This window comes from Callorhinus ursinus, unplaced genomic scaffold, assembly GCF_003265705.2.
Source record: "Callorhinus ursinus isolate GAN/ISIS: 27379988/994484 unplaced genomic scaffold, GSC_fseal_2.0 scaffold1, whole genome shotgun sequence".
In the NCBI taxonomy this organism is placed as follows: Eukaryota; Metazoa; Chordata; class Mammalia; order Carnivora; family Otariidae; genus Callorhinus; species Callorhinus ursinus.
In genome coordinates this window covers 68,898,082-68,918,087 of record NW_027397063.1, presented here as the reverse complement: position 1 = coordinate 68,918,087, position 20,006 = coordinate 68,898,082, and the positions used below count along the sequence as shown (strand labels likewise).

The window sequence follows — 20,006 nt, the reverse complement described above, 5'->3', positions numbered from 1 at the left end:
GCACAGCTCTGATGCAGCTTTGTTATCACCAAGTGCCTTGGCCTGAAAGTGAAGAAATTTAGGTTCTGGGATCTGTTCTCCTTTCATTTCACTCAATATAGTCCAGTCCAATGCAATGCAATCCAATGCAACCCCTTCCTATCCAATCTGATCCTGTTCAGCTTAATTCAATTCAACTCAAGAAATACTCTTCTGGGGGCGCCTGGGTGGCTCAGTCGGTTGAGCATCTGACTCTTGATTTCCGCTCAGGTCATGATCTCAGGGTGGTGAGATCAAGCCCCACGTTGGACTCCATGTTGGGTGTGGAGCCTGCTTAAGATTCTCTCTCTCCCTCTCCTTCTGCCCCTCCCCTGCCAGCTCCTCTAGCACACATGCTCTCTCTCTCTCTCTCTCTAAAAAAAAAAAAAAAAAAAAATACTCTTCTGAATGTTTAGTTTGTGCTGGCAATTGCTGCACTAAGCATAGTGAGAGCTAACCCAGAGGAGTAGGACCCAAGAAACCTAGTTTTGATGGTAAGGGGTAAGTCAGGTATTAGAAAATGATGAGAAAATATGGAGTAAAGAAGGCAGTTTCAGGAAAGAATGTCAAATCTGGAGCTGTGAGGGTCAGAATAAGGGTACTTTGTAAGTGTCTCCTGTCTACTGCTCATTGAATAAAAAGTGTCCCAGCCAGCAGGGCAGACAGGGGTCTTTTGGAACCACAGAGTCTGGGTGAAGGAAGAGTTGAAAAAGAGATACTCTAGACCCCTGAAAGGTGAGTGGTCTTCAGCCGGGTTTATATCTTCAACACTGGGACCATTGCCTTCTGCCTGGCCCCAGACATGTGGCCAGCAGCCTTTGGCTGCCATTTTAAGCTGAGATGACTCATCTCAGTTGCCTGGTGTGTGTGATTTCTTGTTCTGCCTCCCCCACTAGGCATTCCAAGGGAAACCTGCATGTTGGTGGATTTGCTATCTTTTGACCATTAAAAGAGATAGTTTTTATAAAGCAATTGGTGTACTGTTTGGCCCACAGTTGGTACTCATAAGGTGGCAAATACTACCATCATTATCCTAGATCTTTGTCACCTGACCACTTTTCTGTAGTTCCCTCTGAGAAAGAGTTGGCATGGCCTCCCAGGCCTGACTCTGGATGACAATCATTTGTCTCTTTTAGAGAGTCCTATTTTTTTGTTCCAAGATGAAAAGTGGGACAACCCAGCCTAAGCATCACAGATCATGCTCCTACTTGCCCCATGGTCACACTGCACAGAATATGAGTATTCCCCATGGGTAAACTGTTCCCTTACACAACACTTTTGACGTTACACAATTAAAATGGCTTACATATTAAGATTTGAGGCAATGTGAAAGTACCTCATAATTAACTGCTGTCTATTTAACCAGACAGCTCTAGCAAGTTAATTTGATGTCTGTTATGAGACTTAATAATTGTCAGTGATTTTTAAAAACAATTTACTGGTATAATCATTAACTACCCCTAGATTATCTTGTCAAATTGATAATTAAATGCCTCAAAAATTCATTGCAGAGTCAGTGTATTAATAGGAATGTAATTAAGTAATGTTTGCTTATGTAATCTAGAGTTTATTACCTGTACACTTATTTATCTTTTCTATACTTATTAAATCTTTCTAGGGGCCTTTTCAGAATCAATAGAAAAACCAAGAGTCAATAAATGTCTTATTAAATCCAAATGAGCCACTTAATTGAGAGACGTGAAATAAATATGGATTCTCCACGTCTGTGGAGAGGGAGGAGAGATTATTCCTATTTCACAGTAGGATTATCAGTTGGGGAAAGAGAGCACCATTTTTTCTTCCATTTCTTCCTGTGTCCTTTCTTTCCCTCCCTCCTACCTTCCCTTTCTTGTCTCTTCTTCTTTCTTTCTTCCCCCTCTCTCTTCTTTTCTTTCCTTTCTTCCATCCAACATGTAAGTGCCTGCTATGTGCCAGTCATTGTGTAAGACACTGAGACCATGTAAGGTCTCATTTGAGTCTAACGTAACAAAGAAAAAAGACATAAATAATTGCAATGCAACGTGTTTAATGCTACCCTAGAGGTGTGTGCCAAGTGCTAAGGGAACACAGAGGAAGGAACAACTAACTCTACTGGTAGTCGGGAGATTTCTCAGAGGAGGTGGCATTTGAGCTTGCCAGAGATCAGGATGTAGGAATTCTCCAGGGAGAAACAGTCCAAGAGGGGCATTCCAGGCAGATATGTGCAAAGATGTGGGGCGAGGGAGGAACATGGGCCCCTCAGGAGCTAGATGGAAAGGGATGAATTTTAAACTACGGAGTATCATGATTAGAGCTAGGCTTTTCAAAGGATGACTTTGGAAGATTGTGTTGGGGTTACAGTAGCTCTCATTTGCATGGTTATGATGTCCAAGGCTTGCCTTGATATCCTTGAGTCTTCAGGATATGCATTCAAATCGCAGTCTGATTGGTCTATCCCTCCACAGTCTCTCGTCCTGGTGATGATCATCATATGCCCAGGATTTTACAGGCTGCATGGGATTCTGCTCTGTTGTCACTGTGCAGATATTCATACCTTTCAGATTACATATTCAAAGTTCGAGTTTGATAAGTAAGATCACAACATATTTCAATCTGGGCCTTCCCAAAACAGGAATCCATAGTTCAGTTTGCTTATTCCTAGAAACTCTCCAACAAACCCAGAATCAAGGGTAGTTGGTTGTATGAACAACTTTGGCTAAAACTTAGAAGGGAAGGGGCCTTAAATTTAAATTAATAATTTTTAAACTTCTACATAGGCTTTAACCTTCTTATCCCTCATAACCACTGAGACACACAAGGGTCAATTGTAATAATTTTTGTCCTTGACCAAGTGTCAAGGACTATAAAAGTAACTGCCCACATATTTCCTCTGGCTATACGGCTGGATGTCTTTTGGTGAAGAGGGAAAAGTGGGAGACAGAGAAAGTGAAAATAAAAAAAAACCATATTCTGGGGTATTTAAAATGATATTGGTTGTACTCAGCATGCAAAAATTGTTCAAAGTCTCTGAAGACTCTTTTTCTTGATGCTTGGAAACCAATTTCGCATCTTAAGCTCAGGCCCCTGGAAGAATCTGCTTGGAGGGCTCTCCTTGCCCCAGGAAATTAGTACAGTGCATTTTTGATGCCCATATGCTCTGCGTGCACTAGGCCTCCTGAAGTGATATGTACTGTGACCAGCAGTGTTTTAAAATGATCACGTTAGATCATAACATTAGACAAGGTCAGAGGGGATCAAAGTCAATGGCTAATTAATCCTGAGAGTACAAAATTCTCTAAACTCTGAGCTGAGAAGTGTTTAGAATTAAGTGACAAAAAGACAGTCTATAAATACAAAGTAGCTTTATTTTTAAATATAAATAAATGTATGTATGTATGTATGTAGTGGAAAGCAGAATTTCAACATCTGCAGGTTTGACCAAAGAGGTAATTCAGTTTGTCAAAACTTCTGGGTCAAGATACTAGATGATGTTTTCTCAAGCCAGATGGTAGTGAAGCCTGGACCCCAGTCCGCTGACCTGGTTTGAAATCCCTGCTCTGGCCATTGCTAAGTGGATGACTTGGGACCAGTACCCTTCTCTCTGAGGGCCTCAGTCTCCTCGTGTATAAAATGGGGAAGGATTGTCCCAGGCCCACCTACCACACATCAGTGTTGGGAGGATCAAATGAGATCATGAGTGTAAAATACCTTGTAAACAGGTCATAAAACCCTGCAGAAACACGGTGGGGGATAGTATTATGATTAGATCTAAAAGACCATAAATACTTCAGAGGAAAATATTCAGTATTCAAAGCACATGGTCAGAGTCAGGTGCTGCCTATGCATCCGACCCTGGCTCTGGGCACTGATCAGCCAATTGACAGATTTCTCTTCTCAGAGAGGGGTTTTTCTTCCCAGGTGCTCTGCCGTGGAGGCAGATATTGTCTCTGCCTCTTGACCTGTCTGCCTCCTCATTTAGCCTGTGAGCTCCGGGAGCGTAAAGATCCTGCCCACCGGGACAGTCTGGCACTGTGGTGAATGTACAGGACTTAGGGACAAATACCTAGAACAGTCCTTCTTCTGGCCCTGGCTTTGCTGCTTACCCGCTCTGTGACTTTGGGCAAATTGCCGAACCTCTTCAAGTTTTAGTTTTCTCATCTGTGACATGAAGATAATAAATATTATCTTAGGGACATTAAAAACAGGTTAAATGAGTTAGTACGTGTCAAGTACTTGGCTTAAAACCTAGAATGTAGAAAGTGCTCAAGGAATACTGGATATTCATTACTATTACTGCTCTCGTTCCTCCCTTTGTATCTCCAGTGCCCAGAATAATGTTTAGCATGGAACAGGTATTCAGGAAACGGGTGGTGAAAGAATAAAAAAGAAAGTCCCTATCTCAGCTGATGGGTATGCTGAGATTAATGAATCCTGAAGGTCAGAAAAAGATGAAGAAGGATTGGATTCTGCAGGCTGAGGGTTTCAAACTTTGGTGCTATTTCCACCTTTGAATTCCACCGGTAACTAGAGCATTTCTATTCATGCTGGAAATTTGTAGTATTGGCATAACACTTTAGAGCTGACAAATAATTTTTAAGACCAGTGTCTTACTGGATTCCCACACCAACACTGCGGGAAAGGTATTATTATACTACCCACTTCATAGATAAGAACGTTGAGTTTCAGGGAGGAGAAATGTCTTGCGGAACCGTCACACATCTGATAAAGAGAACTGCTGAAATTAGGACTTCGTTGTTCTTTTCTCCTTCTGGGAAGAGACCAAAGCCTAATCCACCTAGGACTAGGTTTCTGATGGTAGCCATGGACAGTATTATGCAGAAGGGCCTGGTTTGTCTCCCTGAGCGCAATAACCAAAATTAGGGGAGTAGCGTGGATTTCTTACACTAATCCAGTAAGAATCTCTCACCTGACAGTGTAACTGAACTCTTGTGAAGCTTAGTTGTCCAGCTTGTACTTTGGTTTTGAATCCCAATTTCCTTGTATGAAATGTGCTTTCCCCTATGAGAGCTAAGCGGCCAAAACCCGTCCCTGCTCTGAAAATGGAAGCCAGAAACCCTGGAGGTCTTTCAACCGAGGTCACTTAGGCAAAAGCAGACATGGAAGTGTAATTACACCATCACTCAACTTCATAGATCCTCCAGATTACCTGAAGGGAAAAGCATTTCTCTTGATAAATCTGAAACCCCTGATAATTTCCTCTGAGGAATTACCAGCAGGTTGCCAAACCAGCATGGCTCTCCACTGCCTGACTTTTTCTCCAGTCCCATTCTCTGCTATCTCTCTGCCACACTGCATGCTGTTGACAATCTTTCCTCCAGCGTTTCCGGAGACCCAACATTACTCTGGTTCTTCTCCAACACCTCCATCCTGACCTTCTCCCACTCTTTCGCAGCCTTGCTATGGTGGGCACTTCCATTAAGGCTAAGCCTGTGTCCTTCCTCCAATTCCTCTTCTCTCCTTCGTTGTCTCCTCCCATCAGCTTTGGTGCCAGCCTTTAGGGGAGGCCTTGGGTATACAAAGATGAGCAAAACACGGTATCCTACCTCTAGGAACTGGCAGTCTGGTAGAGGGAGAAGAAATGTGAGCGAAGGCCTCTAATTCTAGGGCCATGTGGTGCTTTGACAGGGCTGGCTGGGTTTGAATGCAGGGAGGGGACAGTGAACGGTGCAGGGCAGAAATGTCCCTGAGGGAGGGGTCTTCAGAGAGGTCTTACAAGGTAAGTTGGTGTTCCTCATTCAGATAAGAAAAAGGTCATCTGAGATAAGAGCACAGCTGTACCAAAGAACCAAGGGAAGAAACTTGGAGTTTTATTTTCCAAATCAGGAAAACGGGGATAATAATACTTAACTTGCGATGGTAATGTGAGCATGGGTGATAATGGACATAAATGGAGCCTGGAACTGAGTAGATAATGAATGAATGGCCAATAATAAATAATAAGCCCCTTTACCCCCTTCTCTTACTAGTCCTATTTCCTTTTTTTTTTTTTTTTTTTTTAAGATGGGACTGGACTAGAAGGTTTTTAAAAGGCTTTCTGGATCTAATATCCCAAGGTGCCTTAAAATCCTCTAGGGAAGTTTAACAACAGTGCCGTCCTTTCTCCTCCATACATTCTGCTAATACTGCCAAGCCTCAGCACTGTCTCACCTCTGGACAAACAAACCATTTACTCTAAGGACCATCAATTTTACAGACAAACAAATGCTGCCTCATTAGGTATATTTCACCATTGCGTGGACTGTCTGGCTTTGCGTTGTTCAACTTTATCCACGGACTCAGCTTGTCTTCTGTTCTCAATTGTAAACTCCCTGAAGCAAGGATGGGTGCCCCTGGATTTAGAGCAGGAACATAGGGTACCAGTTCCGGCTCTGGAACCTACCAGCAACCAGAGGTTGGCTAACTTGGGTAACCTCCATTTTCTCATGGATTAAATAGGGAGCATGATAATGGCCAGCTTTTGAATCTTCGCTGATATTTAAATGAAATAATGCATTTGATGGTACTTTGCAAAGTAGAAAGCATTAAGAAGGTAGAAATTTTATATGACATTTGTATCTGCACCTGTATTAACCAGGACTCTCTTGATTACAACTAACATAAACCCAACACAAAGTAGACTAAGTAATAGATCACGTACTGGGCACATAACTGAATAATTGCAACAGGTATCAAGTAAGAAAATCAGAACCATGCTTCTCTTCTTGTTCTTCTTCTTTTAAAAGATTTTTTTTATTTATTGGAGAGAGACAGAGAGATAGGAGCAGGGGAAAGAGTAGAGGGAGAGGGAGAAGCAGACTCCCCGCTGAGCAGGGAGCCCGACTGGGGCTAAATCTCTGGACCCCGGGATCATGGCCTGAGCTGAACACAGACGCCTAACCGACTGAGCCACCCAGGGACCCCAGTGCTTCTCTTCTTTTATCAGCTGTGCTTTTCTCTGTGTTGGCTTCTTTATCAGACATCTATTGGTGTTTTTCAGCAGCTGCATGTTTATATCCTATCAGTTGAAAAACCTTAACCAAAAACTGGGTTTCCCCCGCCACCACAAGTAATTTTGACAAAACATCCACTATCCACGCTCAGTGGCCTGACAGGGGCATGTGCCCCTCTCTAATTCAGTGACTGTGGCCAGCGAGGTTAGATGCGCTCATTGACCAAGCTTGGGTCTACTCCACAAATGGAGCTGAGAGGAAAAAGGTCAGTTCCTCATATACCACATGGCTTGAGAGGGAGGGGTGGTTCTCCAAAGGAAAAGTGGAGGATTGTTGCTAGAATAGGAGAAAAGCATGCCTGGAAGGCCCAAAATGACAGAGATATTCTGCAGCACCCACCACAGCCTTATCAATCAAGGCCAAGAGAGCTTAAGAGGGCTGATGCCCTGTGTGGTAACACCACGCACACACACGGGAAGGTACTGTGATGAATCAAAATCCATGTCACTGGAGGCATCACAATTCATTCAACAACTGATCTAAAGGAGACAGGTTGTGGAAAGTTCCAAAGCAGGGATATTCATAGGGCATATGTTGGGCATCCAACCAAAGTTAAATTGCTTTTGATTTTGTTGATTTCAAACTGGCCTAGTTTTCTTATACTGGCATTGGTGAGTATGAGGGCAAGAGGAACAGAGAAAGTTCTGAGACCATATTTTTAAACAAAGTCTTTTAAAATGAAACATTCACTCATTTGAATACCTGTCTGAAAGCAGGAGAGCCTCTGCTGAGTTCACCTCAGGACACGCTTGCTCGACGCTTTGGAGCCAGGCTCCTGGGAGGCAGGAAAGGGCAGAGCCCGCAGTGTCTCCTGCCATCTGGGCGGCTCCCTCCTCCCATGAGCCTCCAGGCAGCAGGGCCTCCTGGCCCTTGGTGTCCTTTCTAGTGGGCATGGGTTGGGGACTCATCTGGGTGCTTGTGTTCGGTCCCTCGGTCCTAGCTCTGGTGGCGTCTGTCCACATCGGTGGGCAGTCACTGGACAGAACCTAGTGAGAGACTTAGGAAATGCCAGAAATGGCTGCTAACTTTGTGCAGCTGATCCTTTGTTTGGCAAAATGGACCAAGCTGAGGGATTAGAGCGTCTTCGACTTTTTTTTTCTCTTCCTCCCCTTCTCCACATCCATCACCATCTTCCTTCCCTTTCAACTTTTTCTGCTTTCTCCTCCTCCCATGTGCCCTTTCTACTAGGACAAATTCCCTTAAGGACAATATTTATGTCTTAATTGTGGACAAAGCCCTGGTTGGGGGGAGATATTAAGACAAAAAAAATGCAAATCCTGTCTTTCAACTTTTAATAAAAGGAGAAGCCCCACCGACAACAAACCGAAGGTAGGCAGTGGTGACAACCCCATCCCTCAAAGGCACATGTACTGGTTTGGGAGTTCAGAGGCAGAAGTAATTTCAGCTGGAGATTCACAGGATTCTGAAGGCAGTTTTGCTTAAGTTAGGTCCTAAAGGCCACTCACTGAACAAATACAAGTAAACCTGGCAAATAAGCAGGGGACATGGATCCAGCCACAAGAAGGGTTCAAACTCAATGCGCCTATGTTTACACAGTTTGTTGATGGGCTACAGTCCTTCCCCTAGAGCTTGATTAATTTTAATTTATAAAAACTACCTATAAACTTGGTTACCCACAAATACGTATGAGACTGAAACCCAACAAATAAAAAGTGGGAGAAATGGCTAAAGACAGAGAGAAGTACAAGGTTGATGGCTTGATGAGAAGGGAGGAGACAGAAAAACAAAACAAAACAAAACACGACCACAAATCCACAAGCCTGGAAAAAAAATCACTGCAGTCTGAATTGAGTATGGAAGTCAAGCAGTCTTTTAAATTTCGAATCCTCTACTAGAATGCCATTGTACTTTAGAGTTCAGTGAAGAAAGTGACAGCCTATAGTCCTGTCTCCGCACCCAAAAGGCCAAATTACATTTTTTATGTTTTGTTTTAGAATATAGACAAATCCATAATTGATTTTAGAGAGAGTTCCATTCCAACTAAGTTACAGTAAAATTTGTATTAAAACCATAAACCTTTGGCATTTGAAATGCTACATCCTAGAGAAGGAATCATTTGATTTGAATTTTAATAAATCCAAAAGTGCTGTGGGTCATTTTTTGTCATATACCCTACTTGTAGTCTGCTTATCATCTCTGTGTGTCCTGTGTTCCTAAGGCCTTCTTTTCCTGGACTGTGGCTTTCAGCAGCTCCCCCCCCCCCCCAAAACTGGCATACTGAGCTGCTTTGGGTCCCTCTTCTGTGGCATTTCCAACATGGTGGTGAGGGCAGGGAGGGGCTCTGGGGCAGGGCCTAGGGACTTGGGTACTGTGCTTAGCTTCCTACCGAAGAGACAGAGGTTTTAGAACAATCACATTTCTTCTTTGAACCTCTGTTTTCCCATTTGGGAAAAGGGGATAATAACCCTTATTCATGGAGTTGTGAAAATCAAAGACATTACTTGATGGGAGATTGGTCAACTGAACGGTGGGTCCATTCTCAACCTATAACCGCACTTATAACTACTCCTACCCCTAATTATCATCGGCATACACATCTATCTCCCTCATTTGATTGTTACTTATTTGGGGCCGTACTTTTCTTGGATTTTGTGTTTGTTTTTGTTTGTTTTGGTGTCTCCTTGAAAGAAAGCGTATCTTGAAATGCTCGGCAGGTCATGTGTCCTGCACAACACTGGGGGAGGGGCACCATTCATAGGATCATCATGTGAATAGGGTCCTTTAAGGTTGACTGATGCACGGAGCTCTGAGTAAAGTGCCTGACATGCTGTAGATATTAAACAGCAGTGGCTCTCTTTTCCCTCCCTAATATTTAAGCCCTGTCCTGGGGCATAAAATATTGCTGAATACTGGATTCTGGGCCTGAATGGAACATTTTCCTTCTATTATCTGGTTTTAGGCCCAGCTTTCAGCCTCCATTTTATCTTTGATTGGGCTAGACTGGTCATGCCCTTGGCAGAATCTTTCAGCCACATAGGTCTCCACCACAGGTGAAGAAGGGTTTTGGGCTATTGGGATTTCCAATTAAAAGTAAGTAAGAAAAAAACAAAAACAAAAACAAAAACTTGGCAAGGATTGTGTTTAGACTTTAGTGTTTTAGTCCCCAGGTCTTTGCAAATGAGGACATCTCAACGGTCAGGACTGAAAGGAGGGAGAAAAAAATCACACACATTCCTCCTCTGCTCCCTCATTCACTCCAATCATTATGGAGATTTCATAGTGCCTGTGAAATGTTCTAGTCTGGCTTCTACTGCCCTCTTGATGGGCTTCAGTTTTCCTTATCTGCATATTGGGACTACTCATATCTACTTCCTAGGGTTACTAAAGAGATGTCACATGAACGCATCCAGACACGGAGGCTGTCCCCTATCATGTGCTCAGAAATGGTAGGTGAATCTGAAACAATGGTGGCAAGAAGCCCCCTTCTTCCATGTTCTGGTAATGTTTTTGATTGTTGTGTAACCTTGACATCGAACTGTCTACCTCACAAAGAAAGAAACAAACCCATCTCTGTGTAAATTCTACCTATGAGACCTGTGGGCAAAGATGAAGTGTTTTCCCATTTTCCTGGCCTCCCCACTAGTGAGGACAGACAGCAGAGGGCCGCTATGGTCAGAGGACTGAGGAGCCAGACAAGCCTCTGTGGTTCCACACTTATTTATTTCCTTATTTATTACTTTTGCTGCTAACATTTTTACAATCATGTTATTTTGTGGTTGCAAAATGCATTGTGAGTCAAGTTTGCTTCAAATGTTCTCCGAGCTGGGGAGCCCAGTGAGAGGTGGGGGAGGGCAGGGAAACAGTTACAAAGACATTATAGAATGGATTTATCTTTTAATGATCTTTTCTTTGTCACCAGGCTCTAAAAGGCAGATGGAGAAACGGAAACTGGGAAAGCATCATAAGCTCATGGGGAGTAGCACGAGCAGACCCTGCAGCCTCAGAAATGAAATGTAAAGGGGCTAGACTTGGGGGAGGAAACCCGGGAGGAAGACAACTCACTCCTGCTTACTGGCCCCTGAGCACCAAAATGCCATCTTCTGAAAGACTTTGGGAGAGAGAAGAGGTTGGTTATAGGAGTGTGATGGCTAATGAGTTAATCCATAAATATTAGTCTTAGAGAGTTTATTCTAATTAGTTTTTTAAGATCTTAATAAAAACAAAAACCCAGTTTTCAGAGATGAGCTGAAATGGGGCTCAGGAGACACTCTGCCAGAGCTGCTTTTCCTTTTCATTCTATATTCTCCCTCCCTCACCCCCCAGGCAATAGTAGATTCCTGAGAGGGTGCCCAGTTGTTGCTGCAGCCCATTTTGACTGTATTCAAGTTCGTTCTTGTATTATTCCATCTGGTGGCTCCCCAAACCACTTTCCTTTTTTACTCTCCTTGTAAATATTTACATAGGAAGATTCTTGCAGGATCCTATATTGGTGGATTGGTGCAAAGCAAAGAGTCTTGACGCGTTTTATTCCTTTTACGAACAATTTGGTTAAGTGGATTCCCTTCCAGCTCATTAAAAAAAAAATCCTTTCATTTTAATAACGTCATCAGAAACTAAACAGCATCAGAGGGAAAAATAAGTTTGCAATGTACAGCCTCAAGTGGTAATCTCAGAGCGGCTTCTGGCTCTTAATGGTAGATGCAAGAACCGGCCATTGTAGTTAATGGCTGGAATGCAGCATGCATTTAAAGGCCTTCTCTTCCTCAGCAGGACAGGGATATGTGGTGTTTTCTGGGTTGGCTGGGTGGACAAGAGATCAGATAACTGAATCAGGAGATCAAGATGTGGTTCATAAACTTCAGACACTGGCTCATCTTTCCGCCCTCCCTAAGGCTCTGTCTTTGTTTGCTTTCTCTTCTCTGCCCACCTTCTTGGACAAGTTCATCCTTGCCCACAGCTTTAACTGACGCCTTTCCACAGGTAAAATCAAGCCTCTCTCTTTAGCTTCGACCTCTTTTGTGAGCCCCAGTTCTGTATTTTTCAGCTCCTCTGGACATTTCAGCACGATAACCATCACTACCCTAAGTTAGCAGGACGAAAGCCAACCTCATCTCCATCTGGACCTGGTCCCACTCTGGCTCCTGGGAATGCAGGCTTCTCCCCACCCCCCTATTCCCCCCCACCCCCCCCTTGATCTAAACTTGGCATTTGTAGCACATTTTCCTCGAGTTGAAACCCCTGCTTTCCCTGACATACCGTCTTCAATTTGGCTGATCCCTCCTGGCCTTGGTCACTCTTGCCTGGAGTAGAGACTGACTCCTGTAAGCTGCCATCCACAGAAACTGCTAGTAACCATGGCTCCTTGGTCAGTACTGGACTGTGCCAGATTTAGAACAGGCAGAGCAGATAGTTTCCATATGACTACTTATTATGTGACCTGGGATAAAATGGTATTATACAGCTAGGCAGTAGCATCCTCATGAGAAATCATTGCTCTGTGTTCCCTCTTTCTCTTTCTGGTTTACAGAGGGGGAAGGACAATGTTGAAAGAAGCACATCTTGTACATGCTATAATGAATTAGCAGAAATGATAGAGATGTTAGAAATCAGATTTTATGAACACAAGTTTCAATGCTTGGTCTCCCGGATTTGCACGGCTGCAATGAAGAGTGGTTAGATGCTGTGGTGTTTTGGTTCAGTTATTTACAATGTTTTGACTCCCTTACATTCAGTGTCCCCCTCACCTCACCTCTTTTTAGAAAAAGACCAGCCTTCCTGAGAGCACAGAACATCTGCCTTGGAGACATTGTGAGTACCAGAGCAGCCCAAGGCTGTTGAGCAACACCTGCCTGCGGCTGGGCCAAAGATGAGACTGGTTTCTGAGAAAGACTTTGCACTCTCCCTGTTGGAAAGGCAGACATCATTTCTGGAAATATTCAATACAAAGTTTTTGAGACACAGAGTCCCATTCATGGTGAGAGAGATCGCAAGGAGCTGGTTTCCCTCTTAAGTCTTAGTTCAGTCTGGAAGGATGCTATTTAATGTAACCCAGAACTGATTATTTTGTTGATCATATTTCAAAACCCCTGCCCTTTAAATGAGTTCCCAGAGTAAATCGAATGCAATTGTGGGAAGTTGACTTGAAAAAAAAAAACACCTCATCATTTTTTTGAGATTTGAGGAAAAGGGTGGCAGGAAAGGGTAAATGGAAACCTGTCCAAGGACCAAAAAAATAAAAGGGGTTTGGGGAGTGGGGATGGATAGAGCAAAGAAAGAGAATTCTGGGTCAGAAACTCTTACTGAATGAGTCATCCTACAGGACAAATAAAACCTCACCCATCACCCTGTCTTCCTTCTCTGTAGCGAGAGAAGAAAACAGTGGGGCCCTGGAAAAACTTCAGCAACTTCTTGTAGCATCTGTAGGTGGGGAAGTTTTCCAAGCCACAGAGAAAGCGTGGACGCATTTACCGGGGCCCTAGTTTTTCTCAGCCAAATAGGAAGAACCTCCAAATTGACCTTGGAAAAACATACTCACTGAAGGAAAAATATTCTAAGCTCCCCCTGTGTATTTGTATTAAGAGATCTTTTATTTTTTTAAAGAAACAAATAGATTGCTTTCCAGTTTTCCATGAAAAGAGTTTGAATGCTCTCAGACTCACAGTGGTGGAATCCTTAAAGTGGGTTTTGAAAGGCCTTAGAGAGGACTTAAGCCTTGTCCCTAGTTAATGAACACGAGGTCACCCACATAGCACAACCATATTCCTATTGAAAAGCCTAAGGGGAAAAGCATTCTTGCCATGCTTTCTGCGAAGATTGCAATTAGCGTTTTTATGAAGAACATAAACTCTCTGTGTATCAAAGATGCACTTTTATTACTCTGAAACTGGCTCAAGTAAGCATCCCGCAAATGTTTGGCTCTTTCCCTTCCAGGAGGAGGCCAATTAAAGCACAGTCTGTCTGACTGTAAGCCCCTACCCACCCCTTGGTGGGACAGCAACAATACTGAGATGGTAGCGTTGGCACCCTGAAAGTGGCTTTTCAGTTATTGGGCACCTTGAAGGAAAATAATGATTCCCTGGCTGCCATCACACACGTACACACAAAAACAAAAACCCAAGGCTTATTTTGCTTTTCCCTCCTGACGCCAGCTATGAATTGCTTGGTTCAGAAGGATGATTGAACTTGCCACCAATTGTGTCAAGTGTTGCCCCACCTCTGACGCAGCAAGGCTCATGGGAGAGTGGCAGTTGACCATGTCTTCGTGGCGCCAGCATGCTTTTACAAACTGTACTGCCTTCTGGAAAGCAGCCTGTGCCTGTGGGCTGCCTTCTGGGGCAGAGACTCACTTTGCACAGTTTCCCCGGGCTCCCAACTCATGGGACCCTGTGATGGTGTTTCTTTAGGTATATTCGGATATGGCTGGTGGTTTTCCTGTTAATGGTGGACCCCTTATCATGGCATGGGGCAGAAAGTGAGAAAGGACAGTGTCTGGGTGCTTTTAGAGCCAAAGGCAACAGGCCAGGTTTGACCTCACTCCTTTGGTTCTATTTGTCAGCCAAATGGGTCTGGCTAAAATATTTAGTCTCCACATACACAATAAACAATCTTGAACCAGAGTCAGGAAAAAGCATAAATAAGCCTAATAACCCTTTCAGTGGAAATGGCACCAAGCATCAAGCCCAGTGTAAATAGACGACACTCTGTAAATGTTCCTTGAATAAGGAATTCATGTGACAAGGCAGAAAGGGTATACTTTCTACCAAATGACTTTAGATACAGTTTAATGGTATTTTCCTCATGTACCTCTATTCCATGTCCCTGTATTTTCTGATGTGATGAAATTCATTCTTCTGATTGCTACACTAATGTTACCTCTGCGATTGAGTTTTCTAGATCTCAGACAAAGGATTGGACTGACTTCATATGAAAACAGTTCATGCAATGCTTGGAAATGTGACAGTTTTGATGCTTTTGGCTGCAAATAAGAGAGTACCTGTCAAAACTAATTCAAACAATTCAGATTTATTAACAAAAGTGAAAAAGCAACATGTCCAGAGATTAGCACTTCTGGGGTTGGATCAGCAACTCGTCAATGTCAAAGGTTGTGGATGTTCCTTTTTTTTTCTTCCATGCTTTCAAGATGGCTGTTACCATTCCAAGCATCATGTCTTCCTAGAATGATATCTAAAGCACAACATAAGAGCCTTCCTTGAAAGACCTAAAAGACTTCCTGCTATATCTAATTTTCTATAGCTGGGCCAGATGCAAAATAAAAACAAATTTCCATGACTGACTTTGACCCATTGTATTAATTTCCTAGGGCTACCATAACAAAGTACCATAGACTGGCTAGCTTACCCAACAGGAATTTATTTTCTCATGGTTCTGGAGTCTGAATGTCTAAGATCAGTGTCAGCAGGGTTGTTTTTGTCTGAAGTTTTTCTTCTTGGCTTGTAGATGATTTTCTTCTACCTGTGTCTTCACATGGTCATTTCTCCATGCGTGTCTATGTGTTCATCTCCTCTTCTCATAAGGACATCAGTCATAATGGGTTAAGGACCATCCTAATGACTTCATTTTAACTTGATTGCCTCTTTAAAGGTTCTCTCTCCAAATGTAGACACAATCTGAGGTTACATGGATTAGAACATCAATATGGTCTGAGTTCTGGGGGAATACAATTCAGCCCATAATACCCATCATGATTAATCCTCCGGAATTTGGCATATTACTGCTCAGGCCATATTGGGGTTTGGTTACTAAGAAAGACGGAAGACTCTCACAGATATCCTTACTAAATGGTATTATTATTTTTTATGTAATTACTTCATTTCCCCCCAAAAGAACCAATTTTGAAGGGGTCAATGTTAAAAATGATTCAGAGGAACCAAAGATCAAGATAACCGATCACCTCTGTCTCTGGCTCTGTCCCTTGACACAGGGCTAGCCAGTATCCACAGATCGCGTACACTTTAGTAGCCATTGCACGGTAAGGGGAATAAATGGGTTTTCTTAGCAAATGGCACAAGGATTTTTCCTAAGGAAGAAAATATCTTGGGCTAGAAAAATTCTTAACGAGCTGCTTAGTGAGAAAGTGATAGAGGTTCTGAGTTACCAAGAACCAAGACGACAAAAGAGAAGGCTAAACTCCTTTGAATCAATGATGAACAGGGATTTGGGAATTGGGGGAGAAAGGTGAGAGGGTAAGAGGAAAAACACAGGCTGTTAGAAGGTAGCACAAAGCCTGAAGACCTCAGGAGAAAAGTGGGCAGTGACAATACCCATTTGTGGGTGAAGCAAAGCCTTCCTAGAACAAAGAAGCCTGTTCAGTTTGAATGTATTTTTGTTGGTGTGATGTAGTCCTTTCCTTGGCCACCTTTCTCTGATCATCAGTACAATCTACTAAGCACACACCGATCTAATGAGAGTAGAGCTTCAGGGAAGGGGCTGGGCTGTAGCATTGAAAATGTCATGAACAGATTTGGCAGATGATCCACACATGGAACTGATTCAGCCAAAGCAGGACTTCAGAAGCAGGTATCTGTGAGCTTGAATCACTTTCTCCTCCTACCTCCAGGCATGAACAGAAATCTGGGGAAACAATTTTGATTCTTATAGGACACTGAAAGGGACATGAGAGTAAGGATGTGTTTAACTCAATCTTATCTACACTTTAAGGGGCAGGCTGATCCCAGATTTCATGGAGGTTATATATGTATTGTAACTCATTACTTTTTAGGAACAACAGTCCAACCTTATGTTGGATTATGAGTGATTTTAACATGTTTCTCCACATATTATTCTTTATTTTCAAAGACTTCTGTTTTTAATCACATATGATTATAATAATATGGGAAAACTAGCATGAACTTTTAAAAAACATTTTATTTATTTAGGTTAAAAGTTTATTTTGTGATCATATTAAATTGGCATGGAGTTGTAAGAAATAACACAGAGAGATCTTGTGTACCCTTTGCCCAGTGCAATATCACAACTGGAATATTGACTTTCATACATCAAGATACAGAACATTCCATCACCACAGGGGTCCCTCTTGTTCTTCCTTTAGCCATACCCACTTCCCTCCTGCCCCATCCACTCTTTCTAGAAATAGTTCTCTATTTCTAAAATCTGGCATTTGAAGTATATTATATAAATGGAACCACACAGTATATAAGTAGCTTTTTGGGATTTTTTTTTCACTTAGCATAATTTCCTGGGGAGTCATCCAGGTTATTGCATGTGTCAATAGTATTTTTTCTTTTCATTACTGAGTAATATTCCAAGGTATAGATGTACCAAAGTTTGTTTAAATATTTACCTATTGAAAGACATCTAGGTTGTTTCCAGGAATGGGATATTACAAGTAAAGGTACTTATTGTGAACTGAATAGTGTCTCCCCAGAATTCCTACGTTGAAGTCCTAGTTCCCAGGACCTCAGAATATGACTATATTTAGAGATAGGGTCTTTACAGGGGTAATCAATTTTAAAATGAGGTCATTAAGATGGGCCCTGATTCAGGGTGACTGGTGTTCTTGTGAAAGCAGAAATTTGGAGGCAGGCATGCACAGAGGGCAAACGCCATGTGAAAATGAAGTCAGAGATTGGGGCGAGGTTTCAGCAAGTCAAGGAGTACTAAGAATTGCAGACAACTACCAGAAGCTAGGCAAGAGGCATGGAAAAAGTCTCTCTCACAGCCCTTGGAAGGAAACAATCTTCTAACACTTCCATCTTGGACTTCCGGCCTCCCAAACTGTAAGATAAAAAATTCCTGTTGTTAAAGCCACCCAGTTTGTGGTGCTTTGTTAGGGCAGCACTAGCAAACTAATACAGTGCCATTAACATGTGTATATAACGTTTTGAATGATTACAAGTCTTCATTTCTTTGGGATAAATGCCCAGGAGTACAATTGCTGGTTCATATGGTAATTACATGTTTTTTTTTTTTTAAGATTTTATTTATTTTATTTGAGACACACACAGAGAGAGAGAGAGAGAGAGAGCACACATACAAGTGGTGGAGGGAAGGCATAGAAGAAGAGGGAGAAACACACTTCCCACTGAGCAGGGAGCCTGACTCGGGGCTTGATCCCAGGACCCCGAGATCATGACCTGAGCCAAAGGCAGACCCTTAACCAACCTAGGCACTTAGGTGGCCCAACATGTTTCATTTTTAAAGAAATAGCCAAACTATTTTCCAAAACGGCTGTACCATTTTACATTACCCCCAGCAATGTGTGAGTGATCCAGTTTCTCTGCATCCTCTCCAGCATTTTAGCGATTCTGATAGGTGTGTAGTGATATCTCATTATGGTATTAATTTGCATTTCTCTAATGGCAAATGAGGATGGACATCTTTAATGTGCTTGGTTGGTTGTTTTACTTGGTTGGTTGAGAGTTTTTATATATTCTAGTTAATAGTCGTTTGTTGTATATGTGGTTTGCAAAGATTTTCTTCCAGGCTATAGCTTGTTCTATCATCCCCTAATAGAGTCTCTCTAGATCAAAAGTTTAATTTCGATAAGGTCCATTTTATCATTTGTTTCCTGTTATGGATCATGCTTTAGTGTCAATAAGAATTCTTGCTTACCCCAGGATACCGAAGACTTTTTCCCATTTTAAAAAATGTTTTATAGTTTTCTATTTTACATTTCAGTCCATGATCCATTTGAGTTGATTTTTGTGTAAGATGTGGGGATTATATTGAAGCTTATTTTTATTTTTTTAAAAAATTTTTTGGCCTATAGATGTCTAATTAGTTCAGCACCATTTGTTTAAAAGGATGGCTTCCCCCATTGAATTGTTTCCACACCTAAGTCAAAAATCAGTTGCGCATATTTTTGTGAATCTATTTCTTAGTTACTTATCCTGTTCTACTGATCTATGTGTCTATTCTTCCACCAGTATCAAATTGTATTGATTAGTATAGGTATATATTAAGCTATAGTATCAGGTAGAGTGATTTCTACCACTTTATTATTCTTTTCTCCTCTACTGATGTCTTTAATTAATGCATTTAGACCATTTACATTGTTTATAGTTATTGATATCTTAGAGTTACATTTGCAATTTTATTTTTTGTTTTGCTTTTATTCTGTTTTTTGTTTGTTTGTTTCTATTTTATTTTCATTTCCTGCCATTATCTGGGCTAATTGAACATTTTGTAGAATTCCATTTTCATTTTTCTATAGCTTTTTATAAAAAAAAACTTCTCTCTTTCTATAGTTGTTTTAGTAGTTGCTCTAGGTTTTACATTACATATACATAACATCACTATTTACTGGCGTCATTTTACCAGTTTGAGTGACGTATACAAACTTTATCTCCCTTTGTATTTCTTATCCTTCCCCCATTTAAAATATAACTTTTTAAAATATTTTCTCTACATGCACTTAGATCTGTATCAAACAGTGTTATAACTTTTGCTTCGATTGTGTAAAATAACTTAGAAAACTCAAGAGAAGGAAAGTCTATTTTTTGGGGGTGCATATTTTTGCTTACCACATACTTCCTTCCCTCCTGATATTCCAAGATTTTTTTCTTTTATCATTTTTTCTCTGTTTAGAGAATTTCCTTAGCCATTTTTTATGGTAGGTTTTCTGATGACAAATTCTCTTATTTTCCTGTTTCTGAGAATGTCTTGATTTCCCTTTCCCTCTTGAAGGATATTTTCACTGGACATTGGATTCTGGGTTGACACTTTTTTCATTTAAGTAGTTGAAAAATGTTGTGCCATTTTCTTCTAGCCTCTATAATTTCTGCTGGGAAATCCAACTGTAGTTTGATTGGTGTTTTTCATATAGGTGTGGTTTTATTTCTCTTTTGCTGCTTTCAATATTTTTTTCTTTGTCTTTGGTTTTCAGGACTTTGATATGTCTTGGTATGAATTTCTTTGAGGTTTTCCTCTTTGGGATTTTTTCTCAGCTTCTTGAATCTGGAGGTTTATGTGTTGTTTTGGGGTTTGTTAATTTTGGGGGGACAAATTTGGGAAATTTTCAGGCACTATTTCTTCAAATAATTTTTTAGTCCCATCCTT

The 20,006-nt window shown here is 41.7% G+C and overlaps 1 long non-coding RNA gene across 1 annotated transcript; it reads left to right on the top strand.

The window, feature by feature from the left end:
* Window positions 1-10,641: 10,641 nt before the first annotated feature.
* LOC141374727 (uncharacterized) lies at window positions 10,642-12,871 on the top strand. The gene is made up of 3 exons (XR_012381855.1): window positions 10,642-10,758; window positions 10,888-11,094; window positions 12,728-12,871. It is a non-coding gene; the product is annotated as an uncharacterized lncRNA (long non-coding RNA).
* Window positions 12,872-20,006: the final 7,135 nt, after the last annotated feature.